The sequence below is a fragment of the Echinops telfairi genome, unplaced genomic scaffold (genome assembly GCF_000313985.2).
Source record: "Echinops telfairi isolate 266 unplaced genomic scaffold, ASM31398v2 ScPeMD7_3533;HRSCAF=4204_0, whole genome shotgun sequence".
NCBI lineage: Eukaryota > Metazoa > Chordata > Mammalia > Afrosoricida > Tenrecidae > Echinops > Echinops telfairi.
In genome coordinates this window covers 25,369,241-25,386,515 of record NW_022107431.1, presented here as the reverse complement: position 1 = coordinate 25,386,515, position 17,275 = coordinate 25,369,241, and the positions used below count along the sequence as shown (strand labels likewise).

Here is a 17,275-nt window from a genome sequence, read left to right as displayed (position 1 = left end):
TACAGCTTTTATCACAACCCATGCATCCATCCATTGTGTCAAAGACATTTGTACATTTGTTGCCATCATCATTTTCAAAACATTTTCTTTCTACTGGAGCCCTTGGTATTGGCTCCTCATTTTTCCCCTCCCTCCCCCATGAACCTTTGATAATTTATATTATTATTATTTCATGTCTTACACTGACTGATGTCTCTTTTCACCCATTTTTCTGTTGACCGTCCCCCTGGGAGGGGGTTATATGTGATCAGTTCCTCCTTCCTCCTCCCACCTTCCATTTCCCATCCTGGTATTGCTACTCTTGCTTTTTGGGGTTTTTTTTTTTTTTGCTGCTCTCGTTATTGGTCCTGAGGAGATGATCTGTCCTGGATTCCCTGTGTTTCTAGCCCACGTACGTGGTCTGGTCTAGCTGGATTTGTAAGGTAGAACTTGAGTCATAATAATGGGGGGAGGAAGCATTAAAGAACTAGAAGAAAGTTGTATGTTTCATCGTTGCTACACTGCACCCTGACCGGCTCATCTTTTCCTTGTGGCCCTCTGTAAGGGGATAGTTACTTCTTGTTAAAGTTCATTTTGACTTGCCTTTTCAGTTACTTCCACATCAGCACCATTCCAGAAAGCTGGCCTCTCGCTAGATGAAGTTTCACTGTCATACTTCAAGCTTCTTTAAATACACCAGTGCAGAACACATATACCTAGACAGACACATTCCTTTTCTAACGGGCAAGCATTTGTGGCAACTTCTAGTGTTTCTCATCTCCTGCCTGGGATGTTTCTGGTGTTGGTTCAGAGTTCATGGCATGGAAAGATTCCTCAGTTCAAAATTCCAGCGCACCCGCTTGCTAGCTACGTCCTGAGTCTCCATTTCCTCATTGTGAGGCCCACGTGATCTCTGCAGAAGGGCTATTGATCGCAGTTAACAGAAACAAGATGGGTCCGAGCACACAATGTAAACACGCACACACACACAACCTCACAAAACAAAGAGAAAAAACAAAAACCCAGCATGCCAATATCTTAGCCATGGAGATTAAAAGCGCACACTCTTGCCTGTACACTTAGGCCATGGTTCGCACCAATTTAGTTACGGAAGTAATCGACAAAGACACAGAGTCTCTCCCTATGTATATTCTTCCATCAATCATACTAGATGGAAAACCAGAAATGTGAATCAAACACAAGCACACACATGCTCAAAAGGGCATGGGAGTTGCAAGAAAAGAGCCAGCAATCAACATATGTAAACCGTGACTGGGTGCTTACCAACACACCAGGAAGTACTAGGGAAAATAAGGTTTATTTAAAAATCAACTGCCGACTGCCTGGCACTGAATCACATTTCCCTAGATCTCCCTTCCCAGCCACCAATCCCCTAAATCCCAAACTCTTAACAGTCCTGGGGCATCCTCACACATCTCTCGGGTCTCCGATGACGCACGTTTTAGGGATGGCCAGGTGTGTTTCACAGCAAGGTCCACCTCCTTCAACACCAACTCTGCTCTCCAACTAGCTTCCTCGAAAAGACCAAGTACAGAGGAAAGTACAGTTCTCACAAACATTCTGATACTTATTTATTTTGTGGGTGTCAGCGTCCAACATGTCATCCTGTGGCGTTCTGGGTCTTTGGTTAAGTACAACTAACTCAGTATTAAGCGCAGAGCTAATTCTCAAATGTTGGACCTACCTGATAGCTAGAGTTCTGTCCTTTGTTCTGTTTGTTTATTTTAACGATGAACTCAGGGATCACACATGGTTACAGCACGCCCAGCCTGGCAGCTTTCTGCTGAGGAGCCTGTGTTACGTGTATTGAGCTGCTAACCACAAAGACAGGAGTTGGAACCCAGTAACCACTCCTCAGGGGAGAACTGAGGCTTTTGGCTCAGGAAAGGTTTATAGCCTTGGAACCCCCAAGGGTCCCGTTCTGCTCCGCATGATAGTATGCCCATGAATCGGAATGGACTTCGCAGAGGTTTTTGGGAGGCTTTGGAGTCGTCTCGCATGAGCACAGGCCTCTGAAATATTTTAATTGTTTTCATTCAATACTCCCAAATGTCCAGAAAAATCACACTGGCATTTGTGACAGACGGTAAATTCTTTGTGGCAAAAGATCACAGTTGAACTATTTCAAAAAGATAAGAGACCAGCATCTCACATCAATAATATGTGGTTGGCCTGGTTGCTTGCTGGCGATCCCAGTCTTTGGTTGAAACCTGATGCGCTTTCTGAGGACAAGCCTACAATGTGAAAACTGACGTATGATTACTTCCTATCACCTGGCAGTCCACCAAGATCCTCACAGAACATCGATGGGGGTAGTCTTGACGCTAGTCTGGTCTGCAACTTGACACACAGTTCGCATCTGTGTCTTAAACACGGTAATAGTTCAACACCTGTCGTGTTGGAAAGATAGTACGTCTTTCCCCCAAACATCTCAGGACATAATTTTCAATCCCCCTGATTCTAAAAATACCGAGTGAGTGATATAGATCTGCCAGTATGCCAAAGAAGGCTTGCGCCATCTGCTTCATTCTGTTCCTGATGATTATTTTGGGAATGGGAGAGGATCAGATTGGAATATGAACACACACACACACACACACACACATGGGAGAGGATCAGATTGGAATATGAACACACACACACACACACGGCCAGGAAGGGCTATACTCCCGTGGGGTTGGTGGTATATGATTGTGAAAGGAGAGGTCAGAGCACAAGTGTCACTCCAGGATTTCCCCGATGCCGTGTAATATAATCATCTGAGGGAGGACACATGTTTTACGATATTCCTGAAATAAACTATGACTTCTGACTTCTATTTCCATTGTCCCCAGTGACACAATGCAAAGCCAGTTTCTGAGAGGAAATTGAATTTCCATTTTTAGTCTTCCAATATGAGTAACTCTAGCCCTTTGTGCAGATTCATTCATCACTTTCCATGGTCAACACTGTGTAGACGTTTCGACTCTGAACACCTTTCTCACATACTCTGAAACCTGGAGTTGTTTTTCTAGAAATGTGTTAAGATGAATTTTAAAAGGGCCTCTAGCAAGGTTCTGATTTTTCTTATACTCACAAAATGAGGACTGGCCTACCACACATTGGGTAGACATTCTTATCTGGCTCTGAGAAAGTGTTTTTCTCAGTAACAAGTCTTTAAAGGACTTGGGTAGCAAGACTCGTCCAATTAAAGAACTATCTAGATCTAGCAGCAGGAGAAGAAGGGCGGCTAGAAGCTCAGTTTGCTGTCTGTTTTCTTTCTACACACGGAGGTTGTAACCGTGCGGAGCACAGCGCAAGAAAACTTCACTCCGGGAGACGTCGGACAGGGCAAGATACGACAAAATAATAATGTATCAATTATCCGAGGCTCATGAGGGAGGGGGGAGCGTGGAGAGGGGGAAAAATGAGGAGCTGATGCCAGGGGCTTAAGTGGAGAGCCAATGTTTTGAGAATGATGAGGGCAATGAATGTACAAATGTGCTTTACACAACTGATGTATATATGGATTGTGATAAGAGTTGTCTGAGCCCCTAATAAAATGATTAAAAAAATAATTGTACAACTCTTCTTGATATGATTGAACTACTGAATTATATGATATCTGGACGAAGTTTCAATAAAACTGTAAAAAAAAAAAAAAAAAGACGAAGACTTCACTCCCATCAAACGTCCAATCAGAGAAAAAGATAGCAATGGGGCTGGGCTAACTTGGCTGAGGATTACAGCTGTGAGTCTCTGAAGAAGGTCTTGCCAGGTGGCTGTGATGAGCCAATGGTTGGCTTTAGGGCCTGGTACATTCTCTAAAATTCTGTGCAAAATTATGGCGCGTGCGCGTGCGCGTGTGTATGTGTGTGTGTGTGTGTGTGTGTGTGGTGCTGGTGGGGTGATCTCCTATAGGGAGAGGGACCATAGGGTTTTTTTGGTTTCGTTTTGTGGGCTCAAAATTTAAACAGGTTAAGAACATTGACTTTGATGGGAAATGAGAAAAAAAAAATATTTCTGGTGCTATCAATTCAGTTTGATGTTTCACAAGGTCAGGGATATTTCTTAATCTGTGAACCATAAATGAGGGGTCTTCAAACTGTTCATGGCAAGATGGAATTAGAAAATGTAATTTTCCCAAGAACTTTTTGAAGTTCTCTCATTCCCCCCCGCCCCACCCCAATTACTGCATTTTACCAGGTTAAAGTGAAAACAAAAAGGGGTCTATAACCATAGCCTTCAAAAATTCAACGCAGAAACAGCAAATGTCATTTCAGATATTGGTGAAAATGATCCGTTAAAAGTTCCTGTTAGATAATACAGACCAGCCTGTAACTAGCGAGCTGGCTGTCCTCAAAATCTAAGGGGTCATTTCTCAGGTTAAAAAATAAATAAAAATAAAAACCAAGCCCATCTTCTATTAAAATATGTCTATCCTCAATAAATTGTCACACGCTTATCATTAAAACCCGCTAATTCCTGAGCTGCTCTGCCACACGAAGATGAAGCTGTCTGAGATGACGGTCACAGCGTGGTCCCTTGCTAGTATCTGAAGATGCGTCTCTCGCTGGGGCCCACAGACGGCCAACACCACAAATCAACTCATTTGCTACTTCCTTAATGTTCCATGGCTGCTCATGTTTTTATGGTGTCCTCCCCCTCCCCCCGCCCCCCAACCTGGCAAACCCTCAATCTTAGCTGACGCTTCAGACAAAAGAATGAGTTCCTCCTCTCTGTGGTGAGGTAGTGAATCTCGCGGAGCACTGAAAAGGGATTGTCTGGGTACAGGTGGGAGACACCAGTGGCTTTGGCTTTGGTGGCTGTGGTGGAGGTAAAGGGAGACGACTAAAAGCCATGGCTATATTGGGAAATAGAAAAAGGTGGCTAGGCAGGGCTGATGGCCACAGAGGTTCTTCTGTGCTCCCTCCCAAATGGTCTATTCACAGCCAACCAGACATGGCCACCTTAGTGGGTCTGAAACAATCTCGTCGCAGTCTGTGCCCCCCTCCTCCCCCAAAGCACTGACTGTGGGGAGGGCCTCCCCGCAGAGTTTGCTCGGAAGCTAGGTGTGTTGCCTTTACAGCAACATCTTGAGGAGCTTGATTGTCTGAACTCGGGGGCCCCAGCTCCTGTATTCTTAGAAGCAAGGCCGAAAATAAACAAGAGAAACCAGAGTGAATTCCTGACCTGCTATTCGGGGAGACTGTGAAAGAGAAAGCTGTCCTTGTGGACTGTCCCACAGTTTGAGAGCATCGCAGGAATACACTAGACTTATGGCCTTTGAGAAAAAAGTGAGCGCCAGCTATCCTTGTGTTGACACCGGGGAAGGAAGATCTAGTTAAAGGTGGCCAACTGGAAAGCAGGTAGTCCCAGTTTTTTCTGACAGTCAATAAAATTAGTTATTGAGAGCATTCAAAACCACAAGCTCAGACAACAAAAAAGGAGGGGGGGAAACCCCACCACAATTTTGGACGCCGAACACACACCGCAGCCGTGTGAAAGCTGAATTCGAAGTCACTCATGAGAAAAGCGATGAAACAACCTAATTCCCCAGCAAAGCCCCCAAACTTCCAGAAAGCTGCATGCGGTAGTGGGTTCTACTGGAAGGGGAGGGGGTCAAAGTGTGTAAAACCAAGAAGAGTGGTTCAAAGTCTGTTTCAGGAGTATTCCTGAGCCCTTCTGGTTTTCTGCATGGGAGACAACTGCCCCCCTCCCCTGCAGAATACAAGTCTGGACCCTTCCTTTCTGTAGAGGCCTGGGTGGGGATATTACACACAAACAGGGCATTAAGTTCAAAGTTGGCCTAAGTCCCCTGTTCCCTTTGAGAACCCGGGTAATTAGCTGTGTCCCCTCCAGGGCAAGGGACTAGAGGTGTCTTCCTTGGGGAAGTGACCCGCCCTAGAGAAAAGGACAAGTGGGAGTCCCCAAGGATTCACCTGCACCACCCTACAAGGAAGCCCTTGTGTGTACACACGTACACACACACACACACACACACACAAATTTACATTTGTATTTCCAAATGGGAAGTCAACAGATACAATCTAAAATTTAAAATCAGTAGGTACTTAAACCTGGCATTTAGCAACACAAAGGTAAAACACACAAGCGGTTGTCCATATGAAGAGACAGGGCACCCCTATAGGACGAGCAGAATCGCTCCATGGGATGTTCTGGCCTATCACCTTTCTGAGGAGAAGGTGTGTAAATGTGGGTCCGTGAAGGTGGGATGGAGGGAGTTGCTACTTCTTTGGGAATAAGCCTTATGAAAAATGATTGAACATTAAACAAGGTGCATGTAAAACAAATACAAATGAAAGTTAAAATCAAAACAGTGCTAATAAAATACAGACCTATTTTTCTAAAACATTGTTTGCATATGTTAGAAAAATAAACTCGGATTTTGAATTTGCTCAACGTTTTCTGGTCTGTTTTCTTGCTAAAAGCACAGGGATTAAACTTCAGACTTCCTGGAGCCATGACGGCTGGATGAACCCTGAATCTATCGCCCTGAGATAATCCTTAAGTCTTAAACCAAAATATTCCTTGAAGCTTCCCGAAAACCAAACAAGAGTTTAGCTTAACTACTAAAAAATGTCTGCCTTGAACATTATGCACTTTTAAGAACTATCTATATAGGATTATGTTTATAAGAGCAACTCGAAAGATTAGATAGGAACCTTAGGAGGCAGTGGATCTATGTTAATGAGTGAGAAACAGCTCAGAAAGAGAGAGTGAGAATGTTTATACAACTGGAATGCTGTCATCAACATCACTAAGTGGTACACGCAGAAACTGCTGATTTGGGGTGTGTCCTTCTGTGGGTGAGCACAGGCACCCAGGCTGGAAGAAATGACATGAAGGGGCTCTGGAAAAATGAGCCAAAACAACTCCTTTAGGTCTATTCTTTGCAGACTCTAACTTAAAAGACCTATCTGGATGCATCGTGTATACGTTCCTCAGAATCATGTGCTCAAAACTAAGTTCGTTATGGAAGGAGTAAAAGACCTGGGAGCTTGTCTATGGCTGCCTCAGGTCCAATCGACTGAAAGACAGCGCTGTCACAAGGAACCTTCTTGGCTAGATTCTTCAAAAACTAGAGTCTAACAGTGCATCCTTTCAACGGCCCTGAACTACACATTACAAGCCTACTTGTTTTGACTGTTGTGATTCTGAGGCAAAGGAGGAGGGAGGTAGGAGTAGGCCCGCCCAGTGGGGCGTGGGCGGGAATCCTGCATATTTTACCTGAGCTGTGAAGCATCTCTAATCCTAATAAGCCTTCAGATGCAAGGTTCAAGAACAAAGAGTTAGTCGGTACCTGTCCCACATTTCTCCAAAGTACCTTCACAACACTAGTATACGGGACAGTGCTCACATGAAATCTGCAGAAGCTTAGAACGACAGGGGACTTCAGGACTCCGCTTGAGAGACTGACCCTTTCACCAGAGCGCGTTATTGCTATTTCCTCTGCTTAATTACACAGGTGAAGAAGGAATAATGCCCGCTTTGAATGAATCCACATGCATTGTTTTAGGTAAAGTTTTACTGATAGAAAATAAATCTGACTTAAGAAACAAAAAAAATAGCCCCATATCTCCATGCAGGCAGTAGAACTTCCCCTAAGGAACAGATGAGGGTTAATAAATCAAGAAGTGGCATGACCATCGTGATTTCTAAGAACACTTGCAGCCAAGTTGGGACTCTAACTGCTTTGAGTCAGAGCAGCAGATGGGAAAACTAACCAGGCAGACAAGGCTAAAGACCAGGTGAGAGACACCACACGGGTCGGAGAGATGGGAGAGTAACATCAGAGGTAGAATTACAGGCCTTAGACAAGAGACAAACCCTGAGAGTCAGGCAAGAGAGGGAATCCACTTCATCTGATGTGTTACTTTGATGAGGAATTGAGATAGGATGAAGCTAAGTAAACTTTTGCTAACTTAGAAATTCTCTTCCCTTTCCTCTTTTTTTTTTTTTTTGGTCTAACTTTTACACTTTGAGTGATTTTACTGCTTGGCTCAGGGTCACATGAGCTGGGTTCTAAAAGGCTGTTTTGTATTAATGAGCATTAGTATTAGCTCAGGTAAAAGCAAAAATAGCCGGTATCCTCAAGTCACCCACATCATCAAAAATAAAAGTACTTAAGGAGCCCTGGTGGCACAGTGGTTGAACATTAGGCTTTTAACTTCAAAGTCAGCAGTTCAAAGCCAAAAGCCACTCCATGGGAGAAAGATGAGACTTTCTACTCCCATAAAGATGTATCATCTCTGAAACCCACAGAAGCAGGTCCACCCTGTCCTGCAGCGAGTGAAGGATCATCAAGGTCAACCCCCAGCACACTATACAGGGTTTCTGAAGCTGGAAGTCTTCATGGAAGCAGATTGCCCCATGAAGTAGGGTTGGGTTGAACCACTAACAGTCCAATGCTTACCCACCCACACTACCTGGGCACATAGGCTTGATATAGAAGAAGGACACATAGGCTTGAGTATAACCACACCACCTGGGCACCTGAGCTTGAACACAGAAGAAGGAAAGCAAAAGAAAGCAAGGATGGAGGAGCACAAGTCAAAACAAGAAGGAAAACCAAGTCAACGACTCAGGTCAAGGCCTTAACTCTCCTACAACTGACTGGGTGACCTTGAGTATGTCCACTGGCTTAAAAGCGAGATAATCAAGGAAGGTCGGAGATTTTCAAAAGAGCAACTGTTGTAAGGCACTTTTCTCCTCTCTAGTCAGAAAAACGGTGGCAGCTGTACATCAGCAGGGAGCTGGAATCAGAAGATGATATAGAATGCAGAAGATCACAGCTGAGCGCAGATGGATCTCGGCTGAAAGCAGAGAAAGCCAGAAAGATGTTCACCTGTACGTTGATGAAGCAAAAGCATTTGACTGTGAGAGAATTATAACAATTCATAAATAACCTGGTGTAGAATGGGAATTGCAGGTTACTTAATAGTGTTCATGGGACACCTACACCAAAAACAAGAGGCAGTCTTTGCAACAGGGCAAGGGGACACTGTCTGGCCTGAAATCAAGAAAAGTGTGTGACAGGGCTGTACCCTATCACTGTACTCACTCATTGGTTTGCTGAGTAAAGAGTCCAGGAAGCTGGACTATATGCAGGAGGAGGCATCCAGATTGGAGGAAGACTCATTGAACAACCTGTGATACACAGGTGACCCCACACTGCCTGCTGCAAATGAAGAGGATCTGAAGCACTTACTGAGGAAGATCAAAGACTCAAAACCAACCAACCAACCAACCAACCAACCAACCAACCAACCTCACTGCCACTGAGTTGACTCCAACTCAGACTGGCCGTGGAGGCGGGTGGAGTAGGATGGACTCTCTGGGTTTCGGCAACTATAAATCTTTAAAAGAGCCATCTTTCTCCCTTGGAGCAGACCAGGGGGTTCAAACCGCCAACCTTGCGGTTAGCCCCCCAAGCCACTAACCAGAAAGGAAACTAACTATCAATAAAGTTGGCCACATTACAATGAAAAACTTCCGTTAAGAGACCACTAAAGCCGACCTCCGTGGAAAAACTCAGTTTCTAGACTGTACATGGAGAACTTCTCATAGTAAGGCAGACAAGAAAATCTAAGGAGGAGGGGAGAATGTGGCAGAAAGATAAACTCAACGAGTCAATAAACAAATGAAAATATTCCACAATTTTATCTAGTTTAGATTCCTTGATCCATCACGAAAATCGCCTCTGCGCACTTTCAACTCTGTCGGCCTCCCCGCTTCACTGTACTTGGCTGGCAAAGTCCCATTTCTGATTCAGTCCGACTCTCTACTGCCTTCACGTCTGATGAACGAGGCAGAAGGAAAACACATCATCACGCCGGCTGGTCTCCCTTTACGACAAGACTAACAATTTCAAGTAGGCCAGCAATCCTCCTGCTGTCTAACTTCACTCACTGGCCCCACTCTCCCCATGATGATTCACGGCGTTCCCTCTTCCTGACGTCTCCAGCCCCCTCCCACCCAGCTAACTCTCCGCTGAGGGCCTTCATGTTTCACTGAGGAGAAGATGTCACGTGGGAGGCGACTGCCCTGTGCCTCCACCTTCATGTGACCCCTGACCTGCTCTGTCTCCCCGCCGGGGGAGACAGATGGATGACCGATCCTCCTGCCTAAGTAAACCCGCGATCGCCAATCAGGTCCCATGTCCTCTTGCCTACTCCTTAGACATGACTCCAGGAAGTCTCCTCCCCTCCGCTGCCTCAGCCATTTTCCCAGCTCTCATTATCAAGACAGACTATAATTCTTCCCATCTCGAAACGATGGCGGCGGCATTCTGCCCCCACAGGCCCCATCCAGTTGCCATTCCATTTTGTTTATCTTCGCAGCAAAATTCCTGACATTTTTCCACCTAAAGCCGGGACCTCAGCTCTGAACTCCAGCTCTATACCGACTGCCGTACATTTCCATGTGGATGGTTAATATTGCAGATGAAACTCCCCATCTTTCCCTCACTCAGACCCGTGCCCTCCATCCAAGCAAAAGGCACCTCAACCTCCTGGTTTGCCATGCCAGCAACCTTGGTGTCATCCCCGACCCTCTACTTCTGACCACAGGCCCCAGCCCTGCTCAAACCCCCACAATTGCTGTTGGCTTTCTTTCCAGAAAAGGAGAGGCTCGGTTTCTGGACAACTTCTCACCACCTCCACTGTCGTCACGTGCTTCCAGAAGCTCTCTCCCCTGGTTTGCTCTAAAACCTCAGGTCTCGTTGCTGCGACCCCTGGCCCTTCCCTGTAGTCTCCCCACTGCCATCGAGTGGATTCGGATGCAGAGCAACCCCTGGGGCGGCAGAGAACTGCTGCTGGAGCTTCCTGGGCCTGCAAAGCCTGATAGGAGGAGGAGGCTGATCTTTCTCCTGGTGGAGGTTAGCAGCCCACCTGCCAACCTACTATGCCACAGGGACTTCTCAAAGGGAGAAAGGAAGGAAGCAGCCAGCTAGAATCTTCCACCCTCCTCCTACCCATCTGTATTTTTAAATATTTCTCGTCCAGCCACAAGTACTACCTTGGAAGAAAAGACTGGCAATCTACTTCCAGAAAATCAGCCACTGAGAACCCTATGGAGCAGAGTTCTGTGCTGCCTGGGGTCACTGTGACTTAGAGAAATATCGATGTGACAGTGACTGGTTTTAATGGCGACTCAAAGCAGCGCCATGGGGGAAAGGGGTGGGGAGCCATGCCTGAAACTCAGACAAGAGCCCTCAGTAAGATTTTCTGATCCTCAAGGTCAGTCATGGGGGCTTTTCCTTTGTGACAGCTGGCAATGCAGGCCTCTCCTCCCTCCCTCCCAGCAAATCCTGCCGTTTGCCTTTAGGCCCTTTTAGGGTATGCATCTATAGCTGACAGCCCTGAGCTCCTCTCTCCTGTGACTCAAGCACAGGGCATGTAGGAACCAGAACATAACTCATTAACAGCGGGGGCCCATTGTCCCGATAAAGTTACCATTCCAGGAGAGAGGGAAGCCCTGAGGGGCAGCAAAAAGGTTCAGGCTGAGTAAAGACACAAAACAAGCATCCAGTCCCGCAGGCTGTGGGAGGCCAGATTACCGAGTTCAGGTCATTTGTCCCTGAGATCCAGAAAAGGACGCTCTGGACTTGGGTGGGAGCGCTCTGACCCTCAAACGGTCATCTCTCCCAGGAAATAGGAAGAAAGGACTGAGTTTAGAGAGAACAGGGGATCGATCACAGGATGTTAGAACTACAGGTGACCTGGCCTTTCCTTTTGGGATGTCTGTCCTTTCTGGCTATGTAGGAGAATCCCATCGGCGGACAAGAACAGAGGTGCGAACAACAGGGGCACTGTGGACTGTGTGGCTTAGTCTAGGAGGTAGGCAACTGTGCAGAGCAGGCGCCAAGAAGGGGTGTGAGGGGGTCTTCTGCACGAGACAGAGGAGTCTGGGTTTATCCGGTAGAGAGCTGGGAGCCAGGGAAAGTGAGGGCCTTTTATCAACAGGTTACTTGACAAGGAGAGAAACCTCCCAAGGAATCATTTGCACACACCCTCCCCCATAACTTAGCTGCCCTGGGGTTTTAGGAAATGTTAAAAGTGCTGTACCGAAATGCTATACATGTCTTTTAACACACTAGGAGCCTGGGGCCAAATCGGATTACGGGGACACAAATGTGATGGGTAGTTTTAAATTGCACCATTTCTCTCCAGTTTCTCAATGGCTGAGTGTCCAGAGCTTAGGCGGACCGTGTGCCCAGCTCTGTTGTGAGAGAAAATGTAGTTCTACGCCTGTTCTTAAAGCTCACCCCCTCTTCTCAAGAGCACGGCTGCCCAGGTCTGAGGCAGACACAGTCACTGCACGAAGCCTGGGAATGTTCTCTCTGGCTCTCCACGTCGCTTCCAATAAATTCAAATAACGCAGAGCAAATTGTTCACTTAGAAATACTTAATTGGAAATATAAACTTTCATCACTGCTTTTTTTAGGACTGCTGGGTTGGCTTCCTCCCACCCTTCTTCTTCCTCTCTCTTTCCCCAGACTGATAACCATTTATCGGGTTTCCATTTTTTAAAGGGAAATGGCACCAAAGAGAAGAGGCAGTTTCTGAAAGTTTCTCCACTAGTGTCTCAGAAGGGGAAAGGGGCTGAGGCCCAGAGGGTTTTTCTCTCCCCCATTCACAGCTTCCAGCCCTTTGTTTGTTTAACAAACCATTGCAATCACACCCAGTTCAGTGGGGGAGGAATGCCCTCTGAGTCCCTGTCCTAGCAGTCCGCATGTGTGGTCTGCCACACAGCCCAGCCGCAGGGCAGCGGCTTCACTGTGCTCCTCTATGATCCCCATCTCCCCGGAGGGAGGCGGGGGTGGGCACCTTGCTCACAATGAGCCTCCATTTCCCGCACTGCATGCTTGCTGCTCCCTCCCAGTAGCCTATAGCAATATCTCCCCCTCTGCCCATCCTGCTTGGGCTTGTCCTGCCTGCTCCTGAAACAGACACCGCCTGGTGCGTTCGCTGCCCCCTACCTGTCTTCAGCCCACGCACTGACCACTGAGTGCACACATTCCAGGTTCCTCTCATGTCAATCACACTGCCAATGGAAGACACAATGACAACACTCCCTGCCCCCACCTTCTCGGCCTAACGAGAAACGGCGAGTGCCCTTGTCTGTTTCTGGTAGATAGGTTGGCCTGGTTGGAATGACTTTCAACTTCTTGTTCAACAAACCAAAATACCAAAATATTTCAAACATAAATTAGAAGCCTTAATCAAACAATAATAGTGTTTGTCAGTTGAGCTCTGAGTGTCCGCTTGTACTATTTTATCTAATAGTTTCTATTCCACAATCCTGGGAGAGAGGATGAAGGGCATCATTTTACCCATCTAATAGGTAATGACATTGAGACTCGGAGGGCTTTATTTTGCCGATAGGCACCAAGGAATGAGACACTGCAGCTAATGTACTCTTCTCAACAACATACCCAGCCTATAGTAAGACCCCAACGATGCTGCTGTTGCTGGCAGGTCAGCGCGCCAGTCATTTCCGACTCATGGCAGGTGACCCCATGCACAACAGAATACAACGCTGCCCAGTCCTGTGCCACCCTCACAATTGTTCTTAAACTTAAGCCCATCAATGCAGCTACTCTTAGCTTTCAATAATGTTATTGCTCTCCATAGAGATGTAACCAGATTAATAGTTCCTTAGGGTGATGGCAGGGAAGGCACCCTAATAACGATGGGTATAAGAAATGTAGAAAAGGTTCTAAAATTGATTTTGGTGATGACTGCACAACTCTTTAAAATAGTTAAACCATTGAATTGTACGGACCATGAATTACATGCCAATAAAACTGTTGAAAAATGTATTGCTGATGACCACAATGAAGAGAGACAGCACCCCGGAGTTCTGAGCAAAGTAAGGCAAGTGTCTTCCCCCCTGACATCATGCCATGCTCCCAGCCAACTGTCTGTAAGGGCAGTGGACTTCAGCAACAGCTCTGGCGAAAGTATTGCCAAATAAATCCCACATGGCTGGGACCCTTAGCACAGCTGGCACGTGATTAGCATCTTTCCTGGGCTTATTAGTCACCATGTCCACAAAGGGAGCAGCAATGTCCTAGCCGTCTTCTCATGGACATAAATTTAGAGCGCAGGAATGGGCAGCTTTAAGGTTTTTAACCAACAGGGCTGTCAACGCAGCTTTCCAGACCTCTGCAGGTATACTGGACTTGTGGATGGGGGACAGTAGAGGATGAAACATCGCTTAATCGTATCATCTGAGTCCCTGAAACGTGGGGTTTTCGGCCATGCCCCCAGGGGCCTTTTCTTCTAGAAGGACGACTTTTCAGAGAGTGTACTGATGCCTTCACAAAAAAGAAAAAGCTGATGGAATCCTGCTCGGTCACTGGATTAATGGGTCCTTGGGGGTACGGCAGGGGAGCTGGGGGGTGACGGGGAGCTAGTAACAACGAGGACAAGAATGAAGAACATGTTCTAAACAGATGGTGGTGACGACTGTACAACCCTTCTTGATGTGACTGAACTAGTGAATCGTATGACATGTGAATTACATGCCAATAACGCTGTTGAGTCGGTGGGATGCGTGAGTCTCAGGAACTCACAGGGGCAGCTCTGCTCTGTCCTACGTGGTCGCCATGAGCAGGCACTGATGCGATGGTGGTGAGCTGAGTATGAGATTAAAATGTAAACATTAAAAAAAAAAAGAATCCTGCTCATTGGAACTTGGTATTTGTGGGGGGAAGTGTCTTTATCTTCCACAGGAACCCTTTGGAATTATCTAGAACACCGCCCCCCCATCTTTCCTAGGACGTGTTTTTACACGTCCCATTGTGTGTTTACAATCGGTTATCAGTAAGGATGCCCAGCTAGAAATGAGTCTTAAAGGCTACCATTGCTTGCGTACCTGCTCGGGAACAGGAAGCATCCACTGCGAGATGGCCCAGGAGTCCTCTTGGGATTTTGTCTGAGGATTCAGACCTGTAAGGAGAGCTTTTCCCTATCTTCAGTAAATGAAGCTGGAAAAACATGCCTGCCACCCCCCACCTCCCCAAGATGCTGTCACCCAAGCTCCACTCCCAGCGTGGACATACACCCAACGATGGATGGGTGCTGAGGCGCTCCTTCACCCGTTCTTGGTACATCAATATTCACAGCAGATTGGTTTGTAGTAGAAAAAAATTGCAAGCAATTCAGATTTTCTTCGGTGGGCAAATGGTTAAGTAAATCATAGCTTATCCAGTCCCTGGAATACTATTCAGCGATAAAAGGGAATGGGTGATTGGCACATGGAATAACTTGGATGGACATCGGCGAACTATGCTGAGTGGGAAAAAGGAAGAAAGCAACCCACCAAGATCCCAATTCCATGTATACACCATTTTTAGATTAACAAAACTATGCAAATGGAGAAGAGATTGGTGTTGGCTGGCATTTAGGAGAAGGGGGGTGGGTAGGGGGCAGGTGCGAGGAAGTGAGGGCAAGGGGGTTGTAGTACAACAAAGAGCTGAGGTGAGGGAACAGTTAGTTCTGCATCACTAATTTTAATAGAGGGCAATGATCATTTGTAAACATTAAAATCTGGGAGGATTAGCTCCACTGGCCCACTACTCTTGAATTTTAAAATGTCTCACATATACCAGATGGTCAAAGTCATAAACATTTAGATGATGTGATATATGAGTATTCAATAGCTGGATTCAAGTCCCTAAATTACAGTTGAAAAGATTCCCAATATCTCAGACAACCTTGTCCACTCAAGACCCTGAATCATTTATGTATCTATGTTATTTGTCCTTCCAGCAACCGGATTAGAAAAATCCAATAGTTTTTCTGTTTTCCACAAAAAAGAACACATGAAATAGCTTACATAAAATGTTCAAAACAACATTCAGAGGAAATGGCAATTTTGTTTTTTTTTTTAAACCAACCATGTTAAAGTAGCATACAACAGATATGCAAATATATGAAACAGAACTTAAAACAAATTATGAATAGCAAGTCAGAAATAACCAGTCGACACTTGTTTTCATCAAAAGCTTCAACAAATGTACACTCAAAAACCAAATTCACTGCCATCAAGTTAATCCTGACTGGGAGTGGGCCCTATAGGGCAGACTAGACCTGCCTTCTCCGGGGGGTTCCCAGGCGATATTAACTCTTGACAGAAGTAGAAAGGCCATCTTTCACCCACAGGGAGGCTAGTAGTTTTGAACTGCTAACCTTGTGATTTGCAGAACGACAAGTAACCGGTTACACTACCAAGGCTCCAATACATGTATAGATTTATCCAAGTTTCAGGGCAAAATGGCCGAAGTACCTAAATTGAATATGCAACTCAGGGGTTAGCAAACCTGGCTATGTCTTAGCAGCAACAGAGGAAGCATTTTAAAACAAAGCTCCCAAGGCCGTCGCGCAGACTGACTTGATACTACCACCCAGAGCCCTGAGATCTCTTTGGAGGGCGTCCTTAGGAGGCCAGTCTGCAGCTAGCTGTGCACCACTGCCTCTGACATGGCGTAGCTGGAAACTCAACTTGGGTCACCAATTCAAGATACCACGTTGGCTTCTTCCAACTAAGGCAATTCCAACAAATTGATCCTCTTAGAAGTGGGGGGCGGAGAGTGTTTCAGGATTTTCTTAACAGTATGGAGATAAATCTCTTAGGAAACAAAAGCCAATGGGGGAGGCACACCTCGCTTTACTCCACTTCGATTTATTGCACTTCACAGCCCTGGGTTTGTTTGTTTGTTTTGTTTTAAACAAGTGGAACGTTTAAAGCAAGTCTACCCTGCCACTTTCCCACCAGCATGTGCTCACTTCGTGGCCATGTGGCACATTTTGGTAATGCTCACAGTATTTCAAACTTTTGCATAATGCTATCGCACACTTAGCACAGGGTACGCATGCCTTTGTTCTTCTTTGAGAAACCCCCAAACTCATGTGACTTGCTTTATGGCTGCGGCCTGGAACAGAGCCTGCAATATCTCTGTCTGGTATGTCTGTGCCTGGGTAAGTGATTTATTCCTTTCCTCGCCTGTTTTCACCTATCTGATCAAAACACCTATGTCCATTTATTTTATATGGGAACAACCTTTCAATTAGAAACAGATTCATTATGGCCATTTCCTGACTGACTAAGGTTTGGAAAGCTCTACAATTCATATGAAAGCTGAAGGTGGGGAGGTCATTTGCCTGAATCAATCGGATAATTTGCTTTACTTTTTTCTCTGTCCCTCTGCTTTGCATGGATGAACACTTCACAGGTCATCCTCCTGGCCACATCTCCTCCTAAGATG

The 17,275-nt window shown here is 46.0% G+C and overlaps 1 protein-coding gene across 1 annotated transcript in view; it reads right to left on the bottom strand.

Annotated features, from left to right (window-relative positions):
* PLAGL1 (PLAG1 like zinc finger 1) overlaps window positions 1–17,251 on the bottom strand; it is a 28,962-nt gene extending 11,711 nt beyond the window's left edge. The window contains exon 1 of the mRNA XM_045294580.1: window positions 14,958–17,251. The gene's annotated coding sequence lies outside the window, so the exon portion shown is untranslated. The remainder of the gene's footprint in view (window positions 1–14,957) is intronic.
* Window positions 17,252–17,275: the final 24 nt, after the last annotated feature.